Source organism: Camelus ferus, chromosome 14 (genome assembly GCF_009834535.1).
Source record: "Camelus ferus isolate YT-003-E chromosome 14, BCGSAC_Cfer_1.0, whole genome shotgun sequence".
In the NCBI taxonomy this organism is placed as follows: domain Eukaryota; kingdom Metazoa; phylum Chordata; class Mammalia; order Artiodactyla; family Camelidae; genus Camelus; species Camelus ferus.
The window spans coordinates 41,614,631-41,640,146 of record NC_045709.1 but is presented as its reverse complement, the minus strand read 5'-3'; the positions used below and the strand labels follow the sequence as shown (position 1 = coordinate 41,640,146).

The following is a 25,516-nucleotide window of genomic DNA, read 5'->3' as shown; positions in this document are numbered from 1 at the left end:
ATTCATATCCACTTGACACTTTTATCAACTCCACCACATCTCAGAAGATGCCTGGCTCTAATATTTTTTTAAATCAATTTCAAAACATTACATTTATTTTTCTTACATCTTTATTTCAATAACATCTGGTACTACTCTGCATTATTGAAAGCAGATTCTTTGTTTCACACTTAGAAGAATCATCCTTCCTTTTACCATCCTACACAAGTACCACCCTCACTTGTATGCAGGATTAACTAGCTAATTTGTAGGTCCCAGTGCAGCATGAAAGCGTAGGGCTCCTTGTATGCATAACAGTGTCTGAGACACTCACACAGAGTGAAATGCTGTCTTCAGATTGACTGAGTGCCCATATAGGGGTCAGGGCTCACTAAATTGGATCCAGTATTTCATTTTTTGGCTGATGATTTTTCCTCCTAGGTTTATTGAGATATTGACATATAACATTGAGGTTCCAGTTTTATTGAGATTATGGGCATAGAACATTGTGTACATTTAAGATGTACAAGGTAGTAATTGGATATATGCGTATGTTGCAAAACGATTACAATAGTAAACTTAGTTAACACATCCATCACCTTACATTCTTATCAATTTATTTGTGTGTGGTGAGAACTTTTAAGATCTACTCTCTTAGAAACTTTTAAGTATATGATACAGTATTGTAAACTATAGTCACCACGTTGTACATTAGGTTCCCCAGAACTTACTTATCTTATAACTGGGTGTTCGTAACTTTTGACCACCTTCACCCGTTCTCCTACCTCCTCACCCTTCCCCCAGCTTCCTAAATTCTGTGCCAAGGCAAGTGCTTCAGTAGTCCCATTATATCCCTGTTCCTATTACTGTGATCCTAGTTTAAATATGTTCTCCTAAGGGATTTTGCCATGAGAAACAAATGTGTAACAGGCTACAATCAGATTATACACAGATCTCACAGGAGCTATTGCTAGCTAGGTAACTTAAGCAGTGTTATCTACTGTCTTTCTTATGTCAAACATTTTAAATAATGACACATATAATAATTAATGATAAGATTTATAAATGGGTTCAACGTGTAGAACTGATGTATAGAAATGTGAATATAACTAAGTGTGTATGAGCATCTGTAAATTACTTTAAATCTTTGGTTTTAATTTATCAACATGTAATGATAAAAGTAGTTATTCAATTAAATAGATGATATTTATCATACAGTACAATTTTACTGTGAATAAGAAAACACTTGTCTCCCCAGCAAGTCACCAGAATGTATTTATATGCTATGATAGTTTAATAAGGTTTAAAAAAAACACTATTATTTTCCTAATATGGTAAATTTCAGACTTCAATTTTTAAATTACCTTAGCATATGTAATATGTATTTATTGCTGATTACCAAAGGAGAAAAGTATACATTTTAGAAAGACATTGAACTTCACATCCTGCTCATACATTTTCAACTAATATAATACATCATAAATGAAGAGAGAGAGACAAATAATGTAAATGATTAACTGTGAGATAATGGTAAATGCTTTGGAAGATTTGTATAATTGAATATTATATCATTTTTAACCAACACAAAACATTGAAAATTCTTATGTTGCAATTTTTAGTGGAAGAATGAGGTATGTAGTGCTATTTAGACCTAGACATATTTTTTTTTAAATTAATGAAAATATAGTTGATTTACAATATTATATTACTTTCAGGTGTATGACATAGTGATTGGATATTTTTATAGATTACACTCCATTTAAAGTTATTATAAAGTATTGGCGCTATTCCCTGTGCTGTATATTGCACCCTTGTATCTTATTTCTTTTATTCCTAGTAGTTTGTACCTCTTAATTCCCTTCCCCTCACATGCCCCTCCCACAATAGATATGACTCAGCTATAAAAAAAGGATGAAGTTTTGCCATTTGCAGCAACTAGAGTGGACCTGGAGGGATTATGCCTATTAGCAAAATAAGTCAGATAGAAAAAGGTAAATTTACATGTGGAATCTAAAAAATAGAACAAATGAATTAATACAACATAAGCAATACCATAAACAAAAGTAAACATGCCAGTATGTAACTATCTATGAGAAAACACAAGTAATAATCTAACACTTTATTTATAAGAAAATTATCATCCGTTACACTATAAAGATAATTTTTTAAGTAAAATAAAAATGAGCAAGTTGAACACAAAATCATTTTACAGAGCACCTGCAAAGTAAAGTCTTGTTGATAAATTTGAGGGAATGATGTATTTTGAAGCATATATTTTATGATTATTAATAAGAAATTAAACGTACCTAATTTAATTTTAACATGTTCCTTGGGGGAATTGTTTTTTTTTTTTTAATATAAAGAGTTAAAAATTACCATACCTTAAAAACTCAAAGATTTCTGTATTTGGTTAACATGAAAAGTCTCCAGTCAATAAAATAAAGTTGAGTGGGAGCTGCTTGCTAGGTAGGTGATGTAGTTAATGTAAATTAGGATGAAAAGATTTAACTTGTCCGGAAGCTAACTGACATTCAGGTTTTCTCATCACCATTCTCTCATCAAGTCTAAGCAAGGTTCTCAGCATTACCTAGTGATTATAAACTCTTGGAACCCATTGTAAGTTTGAAGTATCAACACAGAATCCTAGAAGTAAACAAAGACATTAACCACTACCAAAGAAGAACTGTCAGTCAGCATTTCTTTTTGACACAGAATTGTATTTCTAAAATAATTATTAGAGAGGAATAAGGGATAAGATTTTTTCTAAATTAATACCTTAGAATAGTATAAATAAACCATTCAAAAGTTCAGCCTAAATCCACCTGCTTTGTTTTTGCATATATTGCTGTCATATCACAAAAATAGGCTCTCAGCCTCAAAGTTTGGTGATAATGTGATTTTTATCTGTCTATTTAATAGGTATCACATGGGAGGCAGTGTCTCAAGATGCTTAAGTGTGTGGATTTTCAGCAAGACAAATGTGTTCAAAGATACAAGCTACCACCTAGTAGTTGCTGAATAATACTAGCGAAGTTATTTTAAATTCTTGTCAAATTTCCAATCTCTATAATTAACGTACTAATAGATTAGGATAAAGGCTAAGCTGCTAGAACTAACAACAATAATTCAAAACAAAATAAGGCAAGGGTTAAATCAATATTTATTTCTTTTGTATATGTCATTTCATCTAATGTTGATTCAGCTATTAATCAGGACCATATATATGCTCTGAATCTTGAAAATGTCAGTAATTTGTTTCCATAAATAATAAAAAGTGGACAGAAACCATGGGGGAAAGGAAAAAGCAGAAAGAAGAAAGGAAAGGAAAAAGGGAGAAAATCATAAAGGAGAAAGTAAAGGGGAACAGTGATAAAGCACAAGGAGGAAGAATGTTATCTGCATCCCTCAAAGTAGTAAGACTAATACTGTTTAATATTTTGTTTGGTGAAACACTAATGGCTTGTTTGAAACTATATTTTGTACTTTTCCAATTAACTGTGCTATTCACCCAGTTACAAATGATAGTTGATGATCAATTAGGCCACATTCTTCCATGATTTCACTTAACAGAAATAACATTGAGGATATCAAGAATATATGTCACCCTAACTTGTTCGTAGCATTGAAACCATGTATCATTTTCTTTATTAAATATGTATTTTAATGGAAAGTTGGGGAGGGGAGTAACAAGACAAGCTATTTTTTAACACAAAAGTTTATCTGAAATGTTTTAATTTCAGGTTGAACACTTGGAGAGAGTCAGAGAACAGACTTTACACACATACAAAGATGCAAACACAGATAGTCAATATATTTAATTAAAAACAAGCCATTTTTTTATCTCATATATTTATCTGAACATAGACGGGAACTAATATTTGTGGACTGCTTGCTTTGTTTTCAGATAACAAATCTGCATTGTTCAAGTAATTAAAATAACTTATATTATTTATTAATACTATGATTAACCAGTGGGATTGGAATGGTATTTTCTTAATTAATAGTATGCTTAATGTGAAATTTAAAGGTTATTTGAAAAACCGGATGAAAATACACACTGAAAAGCATTCATTTTATATATATATATATATATATATATATATATATATATATATATATACACACACATACACACACACACATACACATATACACACACATAAAATTCCACCAATCCATAAATGGACAGTCAACAAATAGATGTTTCTGCATTCTTACTGCAAGCTTAGAACTGTATTTTACATTTTGCAAAATGTGAAAATAATAGAATACATTTCATGATGTGCATTATGTTTTAATGTTTAAAACAATTTTATATCTACTAAATTTATCTTTCCATGAATATTTCATAAATTCTTTTTTAAGATTCTGTGTGGAGAATCATCTGCTTTGCATGCTATTTTAAATTTTAAAAATTGACCAAAAAAGAGAATATTTTACATTAACAGCAAGCAAGATAATACACAAACAAAGCTTATTTTACAATATAATTGACCAGAACTAGGAATAATTAAATAGAAAAAATGTTTTCTGCTGTGCTACTGTCTTTTATTTTGCAAATATACATTCAACTGGCACAGAGCTGTCTCAGGATCCATTGTAAATACCCATATTCTTGGCATCCATCTCAATTGCTCATTACTACCTACATTACATAATCCTCAAAGTAGTGTTAACATTTAGCTGAAATGTTAATTGGTGGTATAAACTTGTGAGTTCTGATGATTATTTTTTCTTATCAAAGAACACATGTAAAGTGATTTAGAAAAGAAAAATGGAGACCAAAGAGAGAAGACCTTAGGGATGAAAAAAAAAAAAGCAAGACACACAAACACAGGTGTAGGTATAGGCATAGTGAACTTATAATGGTAAAAGAGCGTGTGCAGGGAGTAATGGCAAAGGTAAAGTGTTTCCATACAAACCAAGAACAAAAATGCCATTGGATAATGATCAAGGAAAGTTGAATTTGAGGTGGTTGCCACACTTTTTCATTAATACAACCTTTTAACAATTCAATATAAATTTCAAAAACATCTGCACAGAAAAATGCATGTATACGTTAAATTTTACAAATAATTTTGGGGAGACAACTATTTCTTAAGCCCTCCAGGCATCCACACTCTACATTAAGAGCAAATACCTGTCATGAATTTTCTGCTCAGTAGAGAGAAACAGTTATTCATTTAAAATGATTGAATTTATAATGTATAAAACATAACAGTATATACGCTTAAAAATGAAATTGCAGCTATTCCAGGAAATCACTAAAATGATCATAATCAGGTATTCATTTTCAAATATTTATAAATACTATTGTTATTAGCAAAACTTTATTCTAAAAACATTTAATTTATAAGTCCCTTGTGAACATATTATTTTTAAGTAAGTTAAAACATAGAACTATTGCAAGAGTGGTAACAAAAACTCCTGTATACCCTTTACTCAGATGCATCCATTGTTTACCTTTTGGCCCATTTGTTTTACCATTCCGTCACTCTCCCTCTCCCTCTAAGATGACATCTGCGCATTACATATGTATATATGTTATTTTTTTCCTGCACCATTCGTGAGTGAATAGAGGACATAATGCCTCTTTATGTCTAGGTACATCAGGACGTGGTCTTGCATAACAATATAATTAATAAAAGTAAGAAATTTAACATTCGTGTAATAATATCTTCTCATCCAGAATCAGTAATCACATTTCAGTGAATGAAGGACATTGAATAGTGGCCTTAATTACTATTTACTTCCATGTTAGGATCCAGTGACAGGTCTTACATAACAGTTAAGTTTCCATGTCTCTTTAATCTGAGACAGTTCTCTGGTCTTTATTGTTTTGTTTTGTCCTTCTGTGACCTTTACATGATTGAAAAAAAGGATCAATTTTTTTTAATGTCTTTCAAATTGGAAAGATTATATTCATGTTATGACTTCTTAGAATGAATGCTACAAACGCAATACTGTATCTTTTAAGTGCGTCACATCAGTAGTTAAGTGATGCCAGTTTACATAACATCTGTAATGGTAAGTAACCTATAGCTTAAGATGGTGTCTCTTGGATTTCTGTGTTGTAAAAGTACCACTTTTTTCTTTGTAATTAGTAAGTAATTTATAGTGAGATAATCTAAGATTATGTACGTTTCCAATTTATCATCTATTTTTTCTTCCACTAGTTTTAGTAGCCACTGATGAGTTTTTAACTCTGTCATTTCTTCCTTATTTATTATTTGGCATTATTCTATACAGGAGAGTTTTCCCTTCTTACTCATTTATTTATTACATTATAATGAGTTTGTGGACTTTTGGCTATTAATTGATGGTAATCTACCAGTATCTATTTAGATTGATGCTAAAATTGTCCCAAAATAGGTCAGTAAGCCCCCACCTCTGAAAATTTCCTGAGTTCTTTGGATGTGCCACCATCATTCTTTGAACACGTTCATACTTTCTTGAACAAAATTATATTCCCTGCCCTGTACCAAAATACAATTTTTTCCCAATAGAGATAACAAATAAATAGAATATGCATAGCTTCATCAATATATTATTAGAACTAAAACTTCAAACATATGAATATTTGTTCCTTTGTAGATATTTATGAAAAAGAGCTTTGTTGTATATGTCTCCAAATTTAATCATTATATTAACATTTATTTTCAATTTTAATAAAAGTCATGTTGAAATAGTTCAGAAAATCTCTACAAAATAAATGCATAATGGAAGAATATTTATATCTTGAAAACATGGCAAGTATATATAATGCCATTTATTTAGTGATTAATGATTATTTTTACATTATGTTTGGATGTTGCTTTAATTTGAAGACTCTAAACAGTTGTTAAGGTTAACACATTTAGGAAGGGAGAAAGATGCTCAAATTATACTCTGTATAAAATGTATTTTCCAGTCTGTCATATTCCAAAAAAGGAACGTATTTGTCTAGTATTCAAGAACTATCCTGTATTTTTTGTCATGGTACGGATGAGGAACACAGTGTAAAATCAAACAGGGTGAATTAAAAAAAAATCAGAGTGTTCAATTGTGTTCTGTAGAAAAGTAAAATAAAATAGTTGTCTCATGAAAGCATAAAAGTTAAAATATGCTCATACACAGTCCAGCGTAAGCTCTACATTAAATGCTTTACAACTTTTGAGCACCTGTCTGCTCACATTCTAAAGTAAGTGCTTAAATCCTAAACATATTTCCTAGAAGCAGCTGTAAAACATAGACAAGCTCTGAGACAAGCACAGAAAACATTTACATTTTGATGCTTAAAGAGAGGCACTTTGTCAGTTGGAAGATTAGAGGTGAAATGGATGCATGAAGCCAAAATCTCTATCATTTTAAAGACTAATGCCTATTACACATTGTTTCATACCAGATTGGAGTTACAGCGTTTAAAATAGTCTCAGCTAATAAAAGTTGTTCATTTTACTGGGAAATGTTAGGATACTCTTGCTAAATATCTATAATAACATGTCCATGCATATTTAGTATTATACTAATTAAAGCAACAATATTGAGATATAAACAAGAAGAAAATGGTACTTTTGTTGATGTACTGACCTCTAGCCTTTGCCCCAGTATTTTATTTGTTTCTTATCCTAGTTTGGTGACTTTTTTTTTAACCACTTTTAAATGGTGTTTATTTTTGAGATGCATGGTTACTGAAAACATTTTAAAAACCTTTATATAATTAAGCAAATTTATCATAAATGTTATTCATTAAAAAAACTAAGTAGCCAAAGTAATGACAGATACGTAAATATGAATATCTCAACATGATCTCTAAAAACTATACAAGTTAGAAGTACCAATTACACCAGACAAAACCCACATATCAGTGTAAGCAGAAAACAGAACACTACCAACTTCGTATCCCATGAGTAAAAAAAAAAGTAACCATTTTTCACCAGCTACATCCCTTAACTCTTGGCTCAAATTTTAGGTAGAAAAAATTTTAGTTAGAGGGCTGTGAAAAAAACAGCATGAAAGAAAAAAATACAGGAGTAGAGTGCTTACTATTTATTAAAAATCACTTCAAAAGAGAAAGTTAATCTTCTATGTAAAAAAATTGAAAAGAAAAAGTTCTTGTCTAACAAAACACTGAATCCACAGAAAAGACTTAACAAGGCAAGTAGGAATTCAAGGAGCATTCTTGTTTAGGGAGCATTTCTGGGGAGAAGATGTTTAGTAGGAAAGGTGAGAAATTATTTGGAAACTAAGCTGTGGAGGAAAACTGAGGAAAAAGGAAGGGACTTAATGTTCTGCAAGAAAAAGTTAAAAAACACCAAAGAACACATACCTTCTTCCCATTCTACCAAAAATTAGCCTTTAAAGGTATCAAACTTCAGAATACTAAGAAAATAAAGATTTATTGATATAGGAATCTTGAAAATTATTCCAAACTGTCAGAAATCCTTTGTAAAAAAAAAAAAACCATATGTTTACAAACTATTGTAACAAAAATAAAAAACATTGAAATGAAAACACAATAACTGATTACAAAAACCCCAAAGCATATACATAGAAAAAATAAACTGTAAAAAACTCTTTAGGATGAATTAAATATGCTCAAACAAGTATTTAGTTATACGGAAAAAAACCCAGCATAGATCAGAAATTCAAAAGCTAAGAAAAGAATAGACAAAAAAAGAGTAACAAATTTTTTTCTTAAAAAATTTAAGGTAATATCATATAGAAATTAAAAGTAATTCACAAGGTAACGAAGAGAAGTAGATTCTAGTAAAAACTTAGAGGCATTGAAAAAAGCAGGAAAGTAACCAAGAGCGTACCAAGGAGACAGAAAAACAGTTTTGAATAAGAATAGATGAAAGCGAGGAGCATCAAAGAAGAGCTATTACAGGTATAATTGGACTTTCTGAAAAAGAAAAACCATGAAAGAAAAATAATAGCAAACTATAATCCAAGAACATCTCATTGATTAAAAAATGAGAAGAGAAAGAGGCCAAGAATGAAGAAGACGACGCTGGAGAAGGAGCAGTGGGGGAGCAGACCTGAATGAACAAACAAAATGGACCCAATTAATACTTGGGAAAATTGCCTTATGTCAATCAATTTGAAACACATCCAAATCAAACTAGTAGATTAGAGGGGGCAAAACCCTCAGGTCCACTAGCAAGAGAAACAGGTAAGTAAAAAGACAAGATAATTAGAGTTCTCAAAAGCATATAAATGAAAACAACAATGTAGCTGCAATTTCAATAATCTTAAACTTGGAACCAATAAATGTTATTCTTTAATTATCAAGGTCATAAATATTATTTAAACATGCATTAACTCAAGGAAAATTATATTTATTCTTGAACAAAATAATAAAATATGATCTTCACACAACAAAGAAGTAAGTTTGGAAATTGGCAAAAAAACCTAACGGTAAGCATTAAATATACAGACCTAATTGTAAATCTAAGTCTAAAATAAGGGAAATGATAGGGATGAAAGAATATTATGTAAATGTCTTCTGTTCAGAAATATATGAAAATTAGAATAATAAAAATAGGAAGAGAGTGAGGAGGAAAATAGGAAGGGAGAATATTCTCACTGATGGTTGTAGAGGCTGCATGCAGATGCCTTTAAAAACATAAACATAAAATGTTAAATGAAACACGGAAAAATAAGAGCATTACAATATGTTGTAAATTCAAAGACAAATACTATGCAAAAAGTACACTTTCTAAAACACCAAATGAAATAAAATAAAAACAAAACAATTTCATAGAAAGAGAAAGAATTGATATTAAGTAAACCACAGTAATAAAGATAAAAAACTATTATGATGGAGTTGAGATCCTTGGTAAAGGTCGTAACTTAATTCATCTCTTAGAGGAAAATAAATGTCCCCTTTGCTTACAAAGCAAGATTCAGCTATATATAATATACAAGAGACACACGTAAAACAAAATAGTCCAAAAAGTCTTTTAAAAAAAGACAGATGATGAAAAACCAAAAAAAAAAACCAAAAAACAAAAACCCTCTCAAAACACAAAACACTCTCTCTTAGGGGATGGCAAAGGCGAAAGACCTAGGGAAACTAGGGCCATCAGAAAATAAGAGAATGTCACCTGAATAGAAAGAGCCAGGAAAAGGCAACTGCAGATTTATGAACCCATTCCATCTCTCTCAGCCCTGATCCACATGTGTGCAGGACAAACTGAAAGAAGCTGGGAGCTAAGGCATAAAGGACAATGTTGTGATATGACCCAGTGTCCATGTCAGCGTAGCTGACTGTAGGTTGAATCTAACCAAATTAAGGACTACTGAAACAATTTCAGCAGTGTTTTAGAGGACTGCTATAGAGTTCCGACTCTATCCAGTATAATATTTGCACTTAATTTTTTTTTTCAATCATCCCAGGTGGGGCATGGCTCAGTTTACATAGCATCACTTATTTGAGATCGTTGCCATAACATAAAGAAATCATGAACTAAGAAGCACTGTCTTCAAAAACTCATAAAACGATAGTCTTTCATTTTGTTTCCTGCTTATAATAATGATTTATCTGGGTGAGGGTATCCTAAGCTAATCTTTTGAGACACCATGCCTCTGAGTTCAAAGGACAATCACAAGGACTTCCCACGTAACAGTTTCAAAATTTCAGCTAAAACATCCCAGTTCATTGCTGAACTTCACCTTTAGCTCAGTTACAATAAGAACACATGCAAAGCTAAAATCCAGCAATAGGGAAAAGGGAGGAAACCTAAATTATTACTACGTTATTTTCTTTTCCTCTCCCGCATCCGAGCCTGAAGTCGTGGACGGCTGCTGTAAATGATCCTTTCCAGTTGTCTGTGTTAAAGGTTAGAGAAAAGAAAGAGCATCCAGTCACGGATGAGTTTGCCTCCTGTTACTTTAGAAGGCCACTGCTGCAACTCTGAGAGGTCCTTAGAGAGCGAGGACATTCTCTGACAGCATGATTTTCCCCGGTATCAAATTCATTTTGAGGAAAAATTACCACTCTTCAGTTGCTCAGGGGTCACAGGTGGAAACAGAGACCACAGAGCGTCGTAATCATTCCCCCAGGTGAAGGCCCAGTTGGATAGTGAACAGCAACGGTAACAAGACAAAGAGCTCCACCACTAAAACTCCATCAGAGAAGTTATTACAGTGTTTGGCTTTATGGTTTCTGTCAAAGAGAAATGACTTCGGCTGCTGCCGACTGCTAGCTGTAACCCCTGCCAAGTTCTGTATGGGGGCTAGTGGAACAGCTTGCTGAAATTTCAATAGAGGCTGACTCAGGGGAGAAAAAAAAAAAAGGAGTGGTACCATACAGTCTTCATCTGAGCTGCATCATAACTTTCAGAGAGTTCGATATATAGTCTGTGTTTATTTCCTTTTGTAAATCCAGCCTGAGAAATTCCCAACTGTATAGTTTTCCCAGGAATTTCGCTTCATACAACTTCACAATCTTATAAAACCTGCCTTGTAAGTAAATATTTAAATCTAAAAGAAAATTTTATTCACTGTGATAGGAGCAGTGTTTTTTTGTCCCCCTATTTAATCAGTACAGTTACTCTTTCAGAAAAAAAATAGAAAGCAGCCATGGAGTTACTTTTGTTGTGTGAATTAAAAAAAAAAATTCCTGACTAATTAGAAATAGATAAAAGAACATTCCAATTCCATTAAAATTGTACATAAAGGGATCAATTTTTCCAGCATATTTAAAATACATCAATAAGGTCAGACCTAGGTAGAAATTTGCAAGAAAGAAAATAGCCAACAGTCTTGGAAGCCATATATCATCTCAAATGCAAGATATTGACTGGCTAAAATCGACATTTACCCAAATTTCCATTTGTGAGATACCACTCTTGAAACATTTTTCAGACAGTGCAATTTTTGTTAAGATTGTCAGAGAATGTATGGCCATCTTTCTCATTGAGTTAAAATGTTTTCTCTGAAACTAAATATGTCTTTGTTGTTGATTTTATCTTCATGTTAAAATCTTTACAAAGTGTACACTATTGAATCTGGTCCTGTACCAGAAAAAGCAATGTGATTCTATTACATTTTACCAAGAAAGAAGACAAATAATTGTATTTTTCAGGCATTTATCATATCAGTCAAAACATTCAAAACAGGAAAAAACACTTATACATAATTAAAAAAAACTTTCTGCGTATATCTCATAATCTTTTGAAGAAAGTTTTGAGACAAAGAACAGCTTGCTTATTAAAAAAAAAAACACTGTCCTTTACTGCAGCTATGTATTAAATCAGCAAATCTAGATTTAATTAATACTGTATGATGAAAGCACACTACAATGAAATCTGATCATTTAAGCTAAACTTATTTATTTAAATTTGAAATGGTAGGCAAAGATAGATTCACATTTCTTGGCAATAATGGCATAAATCCTTCTGTGCTAAAAACACATGAATTCAAACATTTTCTTCCATTTCATAGGTTGCCTTTTCATTTTGTTCATCGTTTGCTTTGCTGTGAGCAAGCTTTTAAGATTGATGTAGTCCCACCTCTTTATTTTTACTTTTGTTGCCTGTACTGTTTGTGTCATATTAAAAAAAATTCATTGCCACAACCAACATTAAAGAGCTTTTCCTCTATGTTTTCTTCCAAGTGTTTTTTTTTTTTCTTTTGGTTTTAGGTCTTACATTTAAGTCTTTTGAATTAATTTTTGTGAATAATGTAGGATAGAGGTCCAAAACCATTATGTTGCATGTGAACATCCATTTTCCCAATGCTTTTTATTGAAGAAACCTTCCTTTCCCCACTGTGTATTCTTAGTTCTCTTGTTAAACATTAGTTGACTGTATATACCTGGGTTTATTTCTGGGCTTTCCATTCTGTTCCATTGGTCTGTGTCTCTTTATGTCGGTAACATGCTGTTTTTATTCCTGAAGCTTTGTAGTACAGTTTGAAATCGAGTGTGATCCCTACAGCTTTGTTCTTCCTTAAGATTGCTTTGGCTATTTGGGATCTTTGTGGTTACATATACATTTTAGGGTCTTTTTTCCATTTCTGTAAAAAAAAAATACCATTGGAAAATTTTGAGAGGGATCACACTGAATCTGTAGATAGCTTTGGATAGTATTAATATTTTAGTAATATTAATTCTTCCAACTCATGAACAAGAGATATCTTTCTAATTATTTGTGATATCTGGTAGGGGATTAATATCTAAAACATATAAGGAACTCATGAAACTTGGTAACAAAAAACAAATAATCAAATTAAAAAATGAGCAAAGAGCTTGAATAGAATTTTCCCCAAAGACATATACAGTGGCCAACAAATACATCAAAATGTTAAGCATAATGCTAATTATCAGGAAACTGCAAATGAAACCACACTGAAATGTCACCTCATATCTGTTAGGGTGGCTATTATCAAAAAAGATAAGCTATAATAATAATTGATGAGAAAAGAGAACATGAGCACTGTTGGTGGGAATGTAAATTGGTAGAGCCGTTATGGAAAACAATATGGAAGTTCTTCAAAAAAAAATGAAAATAGAACTACTGTATGCTCCAGCAATCCCAACTTTGAGTACATATCTGAAGGAAATAAAATCACTATCTTGAAAAAATATTTGCACCTTTGTGTCCATTGCAGCACTGTTCGCAGTAGTCAAGACATGGAAACAAGTGTTCATCAATGGATAAATGGATAAAGAAAATGTGGTACATATATGCAATTGAATATTATTCAGGTAAAAAAATTGAATTAAATTCTGTCATTTGTACATTAATGAACTTTGAGGGCATTCTGCTAAGTAAATAAGTCAAGCAGAGAAAGACAAATACTGTATGATTGGACTTATATGTGGAATCTACAAAAGCCATACTTATAGAAACAGAAAATAGGTGGTTGCCAGGGGCTGGGAGGAGGGGGAAATGAGGGCATGTAGGTCAAAGGGTACAAACTTTCAGTTATGAGATGAATACATTCGAGGGATCTAATATCTAACATGGTGACTGTAACAATAATATGACAATGATAGCGTGGTGACTATAACAATAATAATACTGTGTTTTACACTTGAACTTTTCTAAGAGAGTAGATCTTAATGTTCTCATCAGACACACAAAGTTGGCAAATAATGTGAGCTGAGAGATGTGTTAATTAAAGTTATTGTGGTGATCATTTCATGATATATATGTATATTAAATTACCACATTGTTCTCCTTAAATTTACACAATGTTATTTGTCATATCTCAAAAAAACTGGGGAAAAATCTGTATCAATTCATGTGTCTTTTGACATTATAAGGAAAAATATAAAAGAAAAAAACTTCATTAACTAGTAGTTCAGTTACATTTTATTTGATGTCAATAATCCTTTGGGATTTGTGCTAAAATTTTTTCAGGATGCATCTTTACACCCCGTCAGACTGAGACGGGGAGGATAGCATAGAAGGCTATGGCAAATAAAAGTTCTTTGGTTCTCAAAGAAGTTGAAAGGTGATGCACTGCTCACAATAACTCCTGGGAACACAAAACTGAGAATAAAAATTGTAAAGCACACTCAGTAAACTGTATCAGTCTGCTCTCAATTACAATGAAACTTAACCTGAATGTTTCCAATAAATATGCCGACACCTGTTTTTTGCATGAGTAGAATTAAATTCAGACATGATAACTTTATAGAAGAAGGCTAAAAACTTAAAAATGACGAGTAATAAAATGACCCTAATTTCATTCAAGCTGTAAATGTTCTCCCAAATGGCTAAAAGTAGTTGATAATCTAATTCATTTTAAAGTTCCAGGTTGCAGTATTTTGTCAGTTCATCTCTAAATGGGTAACTTATAATAATAATAATTTTGTTTGGAAGATTAGTTTTTTTTTCCCTTGTTGGGCTCACATGGATTGTTTTCCCACTAAAATATCTTTCAGCAACTAAGACTGAATCATTCCAGTTCCAAAATTATCCATTGTTTCAGTATTCCAATAGCACAAAGACAATTATAAGCTCTCATCAACACCATCAATAATTTTGGTAAGAAACACAAACATATTTTGAAAACTAAAAAGTATAGTTACTCCCATCCCTTTGTGTGATAGTAATTACTAACTAAAATTGATATTTTAAAACTCTAATACACATTTTAATGAAGCACCACGTTACTCATTCCAGCTGTAGCTCCGGGTACAATTAATCAAGAAGAGGAAATAGCTTTTCTGGGTTGCTAACCTATCCTTGTCAATTGTTTAGATTTGTGACAAACGAACAACCAAAAGAATAGTAACACAGTATGCCTTTATTCATTTTATGCCTAACGCTGAAATATTTTTAAAAATAGAACTCATGAGCAAATGTGATACGTATGTCAGTGAACAAATCCTGAGGTTTCATGGGAAAATACGATTACATTTCTTCATTCAAGTCTTTCCCCAAATAATTAAATCACCTAACCGCCCCCCACCAATTATCATTCATTTAGGTGCTTCAATGTGTTTTTTTTTTTTTTTGTCATAAATAATCTTTCCAATTAGGCAACAGAAGTTACTTCTCAGCCAAAAAGGAAGTGAAGGCTAGAGAAACCAAGAAACCCAATTAATATCATGAAGCTCAAAAAGATGCATCAGGAGTTAAAAAGTAGGTAATTAGGTTGTAAACCCCGTGGTCATACATGGTGATTCCCTATGCTGATTTTTAAGGATTTATAGTCAAGTAAATAAAGACACAATAGGAAAATAATAAAGAAGGTAATGAGTCAAGTTGGCTTGAGGTTGCATATGGTCTTAGGCATGTTTAGGAATTTTTTTCATGTATGTGTAAGAGATTTCAATCATATACAACAACATCTGAAAGTTAAAACTATAAGTTATCACAGAATAACTGGAAATGAGTCATGTCATATGAGATGCTATGAGAGGAGGCTAAAGGGATACTTCAAGGAAAAATTATAGCTTACAAGGCTTTTAAGAAATGGTGACAATAACCATAATTTTGATATTGTAAAGTAGGAAAAGTACCAAAAAATGAATCACAAGGATACAAGTAGAAGCAATTAACCCAAAGCCTGAAGCTAATGAATCAGAAAGCAAGTATAAATTCATTAAATCAAAACAAACAAAAACAATACAAGGCCCAATGACTAAGGAAAAAAGAGAAAACATATGCATTAGAAAGAGAAAAACTCTCTCTGCACAGACTGCTGTTTCCTGATATCCCCGCCCTTTCTTCATTTAAATAAGAGATCATCTAATTTCAACAATGACTGACCAGCTAGAAACTTCATTTCTCAGTCTTTCTTGCAGCCATATGTGACCATATGCTTGGATTAAGTCTTTGCAAATGACATGTAAATGGAAGAAACATTTGGAAGTGTTAGGCTGTATCTTCAGAGGAAAGACTGGGGCATCATCCTACTTCTTTTTGCTTCCTCCTTAAGACCGAAGCTTAGTGACGGCAAGACAGGTGTATGCAGCACCGGAAGGGCTGACAAAACAACAGGCAGAAGGAGGAGGGGGCCCTGAATGACTGTGGAAAAGAGCTCTTCTAATTCCTCATTCCTTGAGAACTCTCCCTCCTGCAGTCCAGCTTCTTTAAGCCACTGTTAAGGTGGTATTTTTTTTAAAACAGCTAAAACAATACTGAAATAAGGAAGTGATAACATTAGTAACATGCATAATATTTTCAGAAGTTAAAAATCAACCTTTTTTGTATTCTGCTGCAGTCTCACTTTTGCCATAAACCCTGGGGTTTTATTTGCATAGTGGGGTAATTTATAATGAGTATAATTTTAGGCCTCAAAATTTGAATTTCTAAGTGAAATAGATGCTTTAAAAATTGAATGTACTGTAAGTAAATCAATAGGAGAAAAATATACAGGTTACCAAAAATCGAACACTGAAGTAACAGCAAAATTCAGTGATTTTATGTGTTACCTCAAAGGCACTGCTAATTACTAAATTATAAAAATTATACTAAAAAACAAAAATGCAAGACTAACTTCATACCAAATAACAAGTGACTATGCAGTTAGTTTTCAGAATAACATTAATTGTATCTTAATTGTATTAAGAAAATCATTCTTAAATTATCTATATGGAGAAATGACCATAGAGAACATTAAAAATACAAATGATAAACTCACAGTTTTCTAACTAGTTTTAAGAGACAAGAGCTTCTGCACATCAGTAAATAAAAGATAAGCAATCCCATGAAAACAATGGCACAGGCATTTGTACAATTTGTGTTATTTAAAAAAATGCTCCTAAGAAAATATAATTAACTTTACTACTCAAGGGAAGTCAACTGGGTGAAATATTATATTTTTCTGTAATATATGTAAAACATGTATGTAAAACTTATGATCTCAACTTTTGGCAAAAATATGGTGGAATGGTTCCTATTCACTATTCACTGTTCACTGTTGGTTGGAGCATAAAATTGTACATTTAGATTGAGTTCAGCTACCTATATTAAAAGTATGAGTCATCCATATCCTGTTCTTCTGCTTTCAGGAAGCTATCATAGGAAAACAGTCATTGAAGAGGGCTAATATATATACAGAAATATATGATTTCATATCTCTTTTCCATAAAAAGCTGTAAAATAAAATAGCTTTAACTAGAGTACAGGCTAAACAAAATGTTTTATATCCATACGATATTTTATCAACAATGAAAAACAATGGTACAGTTCTATATATTTCATAAAATATGTAGAATACATCTGATATTAAATAATGTGTGTGCATAGACATAAACAGAAGTCTGGAAAGATATTTGCCTGTTGACACAGTTATCTCTTGCTGGGTGGAACTGAAGAGATAGTTGTAGGTGGATAAAGGAATTAGAATTCTTATAGTACATTATTTGAAAAATGGAAACATTATAACTTATTTTTAAAACTTTTTTTAATCATCCTCTAAATTTCCCAAATTATTTAAAAGTTGAAATATAAAAAAACACACCATGGAGAACTGCAGTTGGGCCCTCGCATAAGAAAGAATCTCTAAGTCTTACCTTGAATGCAGTAGCTAGATATGTCTCTCAGTCCTCTCTGGCTCAGAAATGAGTCTACAGCTTTGTGTGACCGCTGATGAAAGGCCATCTTTAACATTTTATATATGGATGAGGAAAAAGTTATTCAAGTAGAACTAGGGCTATGTGGCCAAATCCATGTCTCCAGCCCACTTGGTACAACCAATGACAAGCATCTGAATTGGAATCAAGAGGGGGTTCTTCAGGGTGATCAAGACATAATGTTTCTCATTCTTCAATATCTATACTGAGATACAGAAACTACTGATGGTAGATAGTGACTATTAGAGGTCACACCTTGAGAATGTAAAGTCAGGACAAGAGACAAAATTGCACAATATACAAGATTAATTAAGAGAGAGTTAAGAAATTAAGAATTAATGTGTTAAAGACCACATAGACCCTGAAAGACAGTATTGCTGAATTTCTGACTTTCCATCTCTAGTCTCTTAGACTTGGAAGTCCATGAGAATAGGTTATATATACATTGAATCTTCCTTTGTCTGAACAAGCTTGAGTGGGTTTCAGTTTAGATCAACCAAAATATATTTAACTAGAGCATTCTCTAACATTCTTATGTAATTCTGTAACTTCAGTGATTTCACTTGCTGAATCACAATATCATTTCCACTAAATCTACTAAATCCGAATTCACAAAGTACACAAATTCTGGACACACAGTGAAATAACTTAGTTTTTCAGATTAACAATTGAGCCTATTATTTTGTATCTAAGAAATCCTTCTAATGAAAAAATGTCTGGAGTTTGGAAAGAAACATTCAATATATTATTTGAATGTGCGTCTAAGGTATTATTTAAAAATAAATGTAACATATATTCTTGAGTTGGTAAATAACCTGTAATTTTGTTCAATTACTTAGTTTACTGATGTTCTATGTTTGGCAGACGATAAATACTTTTTGGAAAACAGAACACAACACATGAAGACATCTTGTTGAATATAGTACCTAGATTGCAAAGATAATTGAAGAATATAACCCACCTTGTAGTTACAATAATTACTGATTTTGTTATGGATAATATGACCATTTATGTTTGCATTTTAAACTTTCTCATAATTTCTTACAAGCAGAGAATTTCAGTACAAAATGTACACTAATTGTCTATTGTTACATGAAAAAGCAAAGACAACAAACAATACAAATAAAATGCTTCCAGTTGAGGCCAAGAAGACTCCAGGCAAATTATGAGGACATCACTGCTCTTGGATGGGAAACTCTTTCTTTTTGTCTCCATCTTTTATGTCTGTGAAGAAAGAATCTAAAGATCTGGTTGAAAGCACCTTTGAATGAATACTTCAGTGGATTTGTTATTTTTCTTTAAAGATATTTGAATTTAAGCCTTTTTCATCTATACTTGAGTAATGAAAGATGTTGCGTTGCTAAGATGAGTGGCACAGACGGTGAATAGTCAAACGCTACTTAAAGTGAGGGAAGATAGTTTTCTCTATTGTCATCTACAGAATGAAGTGAACATATTGGTTCTCCACCCATATCCAAATCAAGCCCTTTTATTCCTTTTATGTTCCTATTCTCTGGTTCCTAAGTACTTTGCTACGAATTGCCTATCTATGACTCTCTTCAGAGGCCTGCCCTTGAGCATCAGAACTGCCTTGCCTGCAAATGTGGTGAGCAGAAGTGTACCTGTATTGGGACTTGGCCAAGTCACAAGTTTGCTTAGCTATTTCCTGTGCCCTGGTCTGATTCCTTCACCGCCGTATCCGTCTTCACTCAAGCACTTCCCTAAGTGGTCCCTTGAATGCAAATTATTATTTATGACTTGCTTATGGAGAACTCAGACTAAGACAACACCTCTTTATCTCTCACACAAGTCCATACGCAGCATACACACACACACACAAATAATAATGGTACAGCAGCATACTTATGACCAAGTCCTATTCTGAATAACCTTCCTTTATTCATTTCAGCAACAATTCTTTCCATTTGAAACAGTGTTTATAAAGCACTTTTAACGTTATTTCATGTGATTTAAACAAATAATGGATGAAAATATCTGACTCAACAAATTAGGAATCAAAAGTGTTCTAGAGTTGGAGGACTATTTCATTTAACAGCACATTTTTAGAATGTAGGACCAGGCACCACTAATTGAAAATTGAGTAAGAATAGCCATGGCTAGTAAGTTGAAAAATGAATGTGTAGGTATTTTATCTTATTGACAATTTATCCAGTCCTTTATTTATTACACAATGAGCAACATAGATGGAGTAGTTAGGAGAGGGAGTCCAAATTTTTTTCTGCTGTTTTGTTTTGTTTGTTTTTAAGAAACCTTTTCAAAACACGTAACAAAGTTATAAGTCTAGCACAGGTGCATCTAATAGAGACCTGGCTTTTAACATATCAGATTTAGAACACTGGTAATTATTAACACTTGCTCCTTAATGAAACCATTTGAATACAGGGAAGAGTTTATATAAGCTGTATGATGGGATTAGTATGGGGCTCAGGAATCTGAATGCTCTGTGTTGCCAGGGAGAGTTAGTATCAGGATCCACTGTACCAGCCTGCCTTGGCCAGAACCCTCATCCTCCGTCATGTTACTGCTGTCTGAACTAAGATCAACCCTTTACTCCTAAGTCATCACTTTTATTCTCTCTCTTTTAAACTTCGTGAATATTTACAATCTAAGTAAGTATAATTCAATGGAAATATCATATAAACCACACTTATAATGCAAACTATTATTGTTTCAACATAAAATGAATAAAAGATATGATGAACAAGATATTTATTTATATTAACGTTTTGTTATTAAGCCTTCAAAATTTGGTGTGCCTTTCACACATACAACTCTTCTTAATTTGCATCAGCCACCTCTCAGATGTTCATAAACTATCTCACTGGACAGATATGGAGCCATTTTATGGTAGTGGTTTTTGTTCATTCTCCACTTACTGTTTTTATTTTGCATAAACATAGTGATAAAAAATAAAGAGCAGAGGATCCAATCAACGAGTCTTTCACTCCATAAGAACTGAATAGAAAAACAAATTACAGATGTTGATAACTAAGGCTCAAGGTCTGCTCTTCAAAGGCATTTGCCCCTCAGTGTGTGTGTGTGTGTGAGTGTGTTGTGTGTGTGTATGCTTATTAAGAACAAATAATTAAAAAACATAAGTTAGAGAATATACTAGTTATTTATTACTGGATAATGAATTTCCCCGAAACTTAGTGACTGAAAAGAACAAACATTTATTATTTCACAGTTTCTATGGGTCAGGAATCCAGGTTGGAACTAGCTGGGTACCTCTTTATCAAGGTCTTTCATAAGTGGCAGTCGTCAGGCTGTCAACCAGGGCCACATGGGGTCTCATTTAAAAATTTTACTGAGGATGAGGGATGAGATCCACCTCCAAGCTCACTCATACAGGTATTGTCAGGCCTTGGTCCTTCACCCCATCAGCCTCTCAGCAAGAATTCATGTAGCATGGAAACTGGCTTCTGCCAGGACAAGTAATTCAAGATAAATCAGGCAGAGTGCCCAAGGCAGTAGCCACATTCTTTCGATAACGTAATCCTGAGAATGAATCCCGTCATCTCTGCCATATTCTGTTTGACAGAAACAAGTCAAAAGGTCACGTGCACTTTCTAGGGGTTGAGATTAGACAGTGGCATGAGTGCCAAGAAGCCACCTGCCATAGTCCTCCTTCTGACCTCAATGACTCACATTCCTTTCACGTGCAAACTACACACCCCTCTACTTCCGTTCCCCCAGAGTCCTTTCTCCTTACAGCATTAACTCAAAGCTCAGAATCTTGCCATGTGGATCAGATCCAGCTGTGAATAAGCCTTCTCTGCTACAGTTCCTTACTTACAGCACCTTGAGTTCAGCCTCTCCTGATCTGTACCCACACCAGTAAAAAGGCAGATTTCTGGCCTGATGAACAGGCTTGTTTCCTGCATGTAGGATCAGGGGGCTCCAAAGTTCTCCCCCTATTCTACACTCCCTCAGCCCAAGCCCGGAATGTTTCTGCATATAGATAGCACTTTTCAGAACTTTGTGAGTTTCTTGAAAATCTGCTGGGGATTTTCTCCTTTATGCAAAAGCCACACCATGAATCTCTTCAAGACAAACCTTTCTTAAGCTTGGCGCTTTGAGGGGATTCATGAGGCACACCCTTCAGGGCCTTTTACTGCCTTGGTTGAATGCTGTTCTGAGACACCACTTTCCATCATTCTGAAGTATTAAAAACATGTTTTATATTTACATTCAGTTTTCTCTTAGGCCACATTCTCCTGGTAGTATTCTGGATTTGATCTTTGCTCTACTGTCATTCATTCATTTAATCATCCTTTGCTCTCTGGAGGGGTTGGAATTTTCAGAATCATTACATTCTGGCTCTTTTTTGTTTAAGAGAAACTCCTTTAATTTATCTCTGTTTTCACCCAAGTATCTCCACTTAGAGATATAGATTTTTGTTCTTCAGTGTATATAATAATGCATACAGAAATGTCAGAAATCTTGAAACAAATAATTAGGTAACCCAAGCATTTCTCATAGTATGGCCAGTCGTGTCACCTTTGGGCTTGGGCTGGAATGCTTTCACAGGGAGGGAATGGAAAAATTAGGAGTCTGGGATTAACATATACACACTACTATATAAGAAACAGATGAACAACAAGGACCTACTGTAGAGCACAGGGAACTATATTTAACATCCCTTAATAAGCTATAATGGAAAATAATCTGAAAAAGAATATATATGTGTATATACAGATGTGTGTGTGTGCATGTAGATCTGAATCACTTAGCTGTATACCTGAAATACTGTAAATCTACTGTAGCTCAATTTTATTTTATTTTTTTAAAGAAACACTTGACTTGAAGCAATGATCTACTTCCACTTCCTTCCCTCTCTTCCCCTGGAATGAATTAACCCTCTCCAATTTCTAAGATAGAGTGGGATTCAAGGGTAAATATCATAAAACAGATTGTCAGGACTTCTGTTAATTTAGGTCAAGTGATTTATTTCAACTTCTAACAACCAGCTGGGCTTATGAAGCAGCACGTCAAATAAGGATTTGTACAATTGTTGAGCGATTAATATTGAGTGGTCTTGCCGGAAGACCAGCAGGGAAGGTAGTGATAGGGGAGCAGGACTGGGCTCAGGGCAGCCAGCCAGGCAGCCTTCCAGGATGCAATCCATACATCATATGAATAATTTTCATATACGACGCCCGTAAGCTCAAGGCTTCACAAGTTACTCCTTACAGGAAAATTAAATGATGCACCTTCCACCAAATAGGCCATGTCACACAGTGTAAATTAAACCAGCATTCTCAGCAAGTAAAAGCCTATTTCTGCTAAGTAGTTTTTCAACCTGTACATACAAGTAATAAGCTACAGTATGTACCACACAGTTTATAGTCACCTGAAGTCAGTGGAGTGCATGAAGCTGATAACCAAGGATAAATTACTAATATTATCTGAGCTTCCAGCACTTTAATATGACTGTCTAGAATCTGTGTGGTCTGTAATATCACAATATAAAAAATAAAAAGAGAGCAAGAACTAAGGAAGAGTGGTAAACATCTTAAATTGCCATAGGTCAGCCCGAGTATGTTTTTTAAATGTTTGCTCATTTATTTTCACATGGATTATGTCTTTCTGCATGAGTGTAACTAACACATTCCAGGTAGCAGGAAAGGAAACATAGAGAAATTAAAAATAAGCACAAAAAATTGAGTTGTTATTTTCAGTGTGTGTAATTAATATCATACGCTTAAGGTAAAGGGGTAAATAATACTCGTTAATAGAAAATCAGTTTCTTGCTTCTGAAATTTGCATTTTCTAAGTTCTAAATTTTAGAAACTCTAAATATATTGCATTCTAAATTTCAAACTACATATGATTTTAAATTGCATTTATTTATATTTAAATTGCATTTATATTACTTTAAATTGCATATCATTGTTCATTTGCCTCCATTTTCCTCAGTGCTATGTGGTACTGGTTAGCAACATTTCATTTAGGAATTCAGAATCTTGATTTTATTTTGTCTACATCAGTTACACATCTAGCATTTTGTTACATTTTGCAGAAAAGGAAGTAGTTTCACACAAGGGCCGATAAGTGTGAGGCAAGTCCATGCAGGGCTGCACAGATACAAGTATAACTACGGTTTTCAATTCAGTCCCCATGTGGAAACAGATCAGTTCAAATGCATTGTGCAAGGTCCTCTAATGGTTATACCCTCAGTTCACAAGCAAATGTGACATATACTTAGAGGATCTTCCTCTGGAAAGAACACTTTAATTTTAGCAGTTATGATCTTGGTCAGTTAGGTCAGTCAAGACCTGAATTCACAAACCTATTTATGGGCTTGTTAGGCAACGTGAAGGAAGGATGGAGCCGGTTTTATTGTAAATAAAGGAATGTTTTTGGATTAAGGTCAAGCTCACCTTAAACTAGACGGAGCAGTAACGTGCGGCTTTTGAACTAGCGAGGAGCTCTGAATTTGCTTTTCCAGAGACACTTCCACTTGATCATGTTTCTCATCGAGGGTTGAGTGACTAGTATTTTAATTCAGATGAAAGATTCATTCCTGTATGGAGTAGGGACCATGGTGGCAGAACAGGATGTGTATTGTATTTGTAGTATTTCAAAAACTTAGAGAAGGTGAGGTTATGTGGATGCACACTAGAGGAAGAATAGAGTATTTTTCAAAGGGTTCCTGAAAAAGGAACTCAGAAAGTACCAGTAGTAGCCCCTCAGAGCGGAAGAAAAACTTGAGATCTTAGCGGAGTTGAAAAATACAGATAAAAGAAGTGGAGTGGTATGGCATACACATAAATATTGCTTAGATAGTTGCTTTAAAAAAACAAACAAACAAACAAACCTGGAGTTCCGTTCAGAGGAAATATTGGGTGCCATCACATTTCTGGAGGGAACAAGCACATATTCAATTCAGGAAAGGGTTACTAGGAAATAAAGTTGAAAGGAAGGAAAAACCAACAAGTTTCAAATACTGAAACATGTGCAATAAAAGAGAGTATCTCTTCAGAAATACCTGATATTTGGAGGGGACAAGACCAAAAATTAAAAATATGTGGAAAACAAGAGACATAAAGCCATATTCAAAGATAATTAAAAAAAGAAAACCATTTACATAGGTAATAGCTCCTCCTCCCAAGTATCTTAGTACCATAATTAATCTTAGAAGATTGTCTTCTTACTTTTATTTTTGTTATTACAGCAATAGTAGTTCATTGTAGAGAATTACAAATTAGCTTCCTGATGCGAGACTTTTCTCTGTTGAGTTTTAATTTCGCAGGTGATGGAGTCTGGGCAGCTGCCATGGATCAGGACACAGCCTGTCAAAGCCAAAGCTATGAAGCCTTTCAGGTTCAGGTTACGTTAACTCATAGTACATCTCCCAACGCTGCTCTCTTACCATATATTACAATTCCCAGTGGGTAGTAGAAACTTAGACTCTTGAGAAAACAGAAACTCAAAGATCTCTGTCTTCAGTTTAGAAGGATTATAGAACTACCACCACTTCAGAGAAAGGGCAAG

The 25,516-nt window shown here is 33.3% G+C and overlaps 1 long non-coding RNA gene across 1 annotated transcript; it reads left to right on the top strand.

Annotated features, from left to right (window-relative positions):
• Positions 1–543: 543 nt before the first annotated feature.
• On the top strand, positions 544–23,536 carry LOC116668682. The gene is made up of 3 exons (XR_004325916.1): positions 544–731; positions 4,571–4,578; positions 23,524–23,536. It is a non-coding gene; the product is annotated as an uncharacterized LOC116668682 (long non-coding RNA).
• Positions 23,537–25,516: the final 1,980 nt, after the last annotated feature.